The sequence below is a fragment of the Notothenia rossii genome (genome assembly GCF_949606895.1).
Source record: "Notothenia rossii genome assembly, chromosome: 10".
Classification (NCBI taxonomy): domain Eukaryota; kingdom Metazoa; phylum Chordata; class Actinopteri; order Perciformes; family Nototheniidae; genus Notothenia; species Notothenia rossii.
The window spans coordinates 43,851,909-43,852,968 of record NC_136908.1 but is presented as its reverse complement, the minus strand read 5'-3'; positions in this window follow the sequence as shown (position 1 = coordinate 43,852,968).

The window sequence follows — 1,060 nt, the reverse complement described above, 5'->3', positions numbered from 1 at the left end:
CATTTAAGCTTTGCTTTACATCACTGACACTGACTTTGATGGGGATTGGAGAGAAGGCAATACAAATGTCATCGTTAATGATGATTGAAATGTTAATCAAATGAAAGCGTTTCATCTTGGAAAGCTCAAACCTCTTCTAACGTCTTAGAGACTAGTCTGGGACACATCCAGGTCAAAGTTTACTCTGTTCTTGTGGTTTTTTAATATAGAGGGCAGGGGATGACCTTTTCAGTTAGAATAAAATCAAATACGAATTCAAAAGAGAGTGACGGTGGACCTTTATCGAGAAACACCACTTTCTATTATGTATATGAACCTTCCCTGAAATGGCCAGAAATCATTAATGCTGGTTTAGATTTTTTGCATAGTTTTCATAAATTATCTTTATTTTGTGAAACAGAAAATGCAATATGTTACAATCAAATCAACAAAAAGACAAAACCGTTAGTGGTGTTAGTAAAAAAGTAAATACATTAACATAACCACACAATAAAACACCAACACATATCAGATCTGGCAGGCAGCTGGACTTGTACTCTATCAAGATGCTGTGATAAATTGAGTTTAGAATCTTTACATCTGCAGGGCCTGTGGCGCAGGCAGATATGAAAAACAGACAGAACAACATTATCTGACCTGAACCAAGTGTACAGGGACAAAAGAAACCACAGGCCACAGAAGACAAAACCACAAGATCACACACCCTGAGCGGAGAATAGAGGCAGCTGATAACCTGCACACCTCTGCCCGTAACATTCGCTCATTTGTTGTCCGTGTTTGAAAGGGCGCGTGATAACAGTGGGCATGACCTCTTCCACAATGAACTATAAGAGTGTGTGAGGTGAAAGGTGTGTGGACAGTCGCTAAGTGTGCAGCATCATGGATCCGCTCTCCGCCTGCCTGCTCCTGCTCACCTGCCTGGCAGGTAAGAGACCCTCCTGATCTCCATCTGCTCGTCAATCTGCATTTCTGCAGTTAAATACTGATCATTTTAAAATTATTCTCAGAGTACGCCCTCTGCTAGGGTGTCTGAAAAATGTTTATTCAAAGATGTCAAATG